This window comes from Penaeus japonicus, unplaced genomic scaffold (assembly GCF_977035675.1).
Source record: "Penaeus japonicus unplaced genomic scaffold, GWHDUDI00000001_assembly GWHDUDI00000018, whole genome shotgun sequence".
NCBI classification, from domain to species: domain Eukaryota; kingdom Metazoa; phylum Arthropoda; class Malacostraca; order Decapoda; family Penaeidae; genus Penaeus; species Penaeus japonicus.
In genome coordinates this window covers 21,460,864-21,463,363 of record NW_028234420.1, presented here as the reverse complement: position 1 = coordinate 21,463,363, position 2,500 = coordinate 21,460,864, and positions in this window count along the sequence as shown.

Genomic DNA, 2,500 nt, shown 5'->3' with positions numbered 1-2,500 from the left:
ACACACACACATACACATACACACTTAGATTAATAAAATACAAGTATAAACACACACAGAAACACACGCACACACATGCACACTCACGCGCGCGCGCGCACACACACACACATATACATATACACACATAGATCCATAAAATACAGGCATAAACACATAGAAACACACGCAAACACACGCACACACACATACACATACACACTTAGATCCATAAAATACAGGCATAAACACACACAGAAACACACACACACATACACACACATACACATACAAACACACACACTTAGATCCATAAAATACAGGCATAAACACACACATTAACACACACATTAACACACGCACACACACACGCACACACACACGCACACACACACACATACACACATAGGTAATGAAAGTGAACTCTTTACTTTGAACACCTACCTCCCCTCTGGCAAACCATGTGCCATACGAAGCTCATGCATGGATGAGTTAATCTCTGCCGTGGAGCGGCTCATTGCCGAAGGAGGAGGATCTTGCGCGCATATAGAAGCCATTCATCTCCTTGGGGAATACAAGGAAGCGTCTGACAAAATTTAATATTTCGACTAGAAAATCGCCGATAAGGAGAGGCGACATGAGGACTGCGGTAACATTGTCCTTCGGTGTCTATCACGATTGATGTTGAGGAGGCTCATCAAAAAGTATAACAAATACTTGTTGATTCAGAATGTAATATACAATCTACTAACCAAGTTACTAGAGCGTGAAAGGGTGCCAGGCCCGCGGCATGATGATGACGAATAGGAAATAGAAATGATTCCAGAAGAAAAAGAATTCAGCGCAAGTGGTGGCGATGCCGAGGACAGAAGTCGGTTTGCGCAGGGATGCCACTCTGCTGCGATGCTATACATTTTTGGCATTATGTTGCTCCTCATAGCTTCTTTTATTCCTGGAATTTTAGAAATACGCATCATGATATGTTTAGGATACTTCGTTTAAATCATAAATATGTCTAAACATTATGATGTAAAATAATCGAGCCAAGTTTATAAAATTTTTAAAGAATTCAGAATTATAGCAGCAGGCATGTTCGGAAAACTGTTATCTATGTTCTACTTCATTGTATATTACCTTGCCATGAATTTCAGAGATGGATTCCCGGGCTACGACCCCGTAATCTACACGTTTGCGATATTATTTGCATTTACATTCGGCTACTTACATCTGCAAATTTCTACAAAACCGATGTAATTTCCCAAAGACCGCGAAAGTTGGCCAGCGTTAAGGTATTTGATTCAGGATTTAAGGATGGTCTACTGCAAATTCTGCTAGAAAGAAAGGCCTGTTTTTAGCGAGCATTGTCATTACTGCGATGCATGCATCTTCATGAAACAGCATCACTGCTATTTTCTTGGAACATGTATAACTAGCACCAATAGGCATGAATTTATCATGTTCCTCTTTTGTCATTTAGCGATGTCTTTCATAGTTTGCAGTGGCGTAGCGTGGCGCTTGATTCACCCGCTCCCATCACTTCCTTGGAATTTCATAGCAATTGGCATAGAACAGTTTATGGTAATGACCTATTTGATCATCAATTTAACCTGCACCTGGCTAGAATAAAACAAGAACAATGAATGAGATGAAACGCGGAGAAAAAGTTAGATATCGATACGCTAAAATGATGAAACACACACACACACTCATGTGTATGTGTGTGTGAGTTCACAGCGACAAATGCAGAAGAAATGCATGAATGAAATTGAACATCTGAACACGCAAGAGATGTATTTAAAGACACCTCTTGCGTGTTTACATATTCAATCTCATCTATACCTTTCTTATATATATATATATTGTGAGGCCTTGCGACCTCCTCCTTCCTACCTCCCCCCGCCCCCCTCCCCAATACACTCCCTCCCATTACCTCCCCCACCCCCCACCTCCCCCCCCTCCCCAACCTCCCCCCTCCCCCCCCCCCCCCCCCCCCCCCCCCCTATCCCCACCCCGCCCCCTCGCCCTCCCCTCCACCCCCCCCCCCCCTTCCCCCCCTCCCCCACCCCCCCCCCCTCCCCAACCACTCCCCTTAACCCCCCCACCCTCCCCCCCTCCCCACCCCTCGCCCGGAAAAAAATACCAAAAACCAAAGCATACCCTGGTCCTTATCCGTTCCCCTCCCTCTTCCTTAACTTCCTCCCCCCCCCCTTTGTTCTTTTTCTATCCATCTCCCTTTTCCTCCCCCCCCCCTTTTCTTTATTTGTCCATCCTCTCCTCTCCTCCCCGTCCTAGCCTCTTGTTTCTCTTCTCCTTTCTCTTCTCCTATCTCCCTTAGTACCCTGTCTTCCTTCTGCCTATATCCCTTACTTTTGCCTACTGTTTCCTCCGCCTTGACTCGCCTTATTCCGACGCTTCTTTAGTCTATCCTCTACTAAACTACCGTTACTTCCTTTTTTTTTTTTTTGCTTTCTCTAGCTACGCCCTCATTTTCCTACTTCCGTTTTCTACCCTGTTTCGTCTG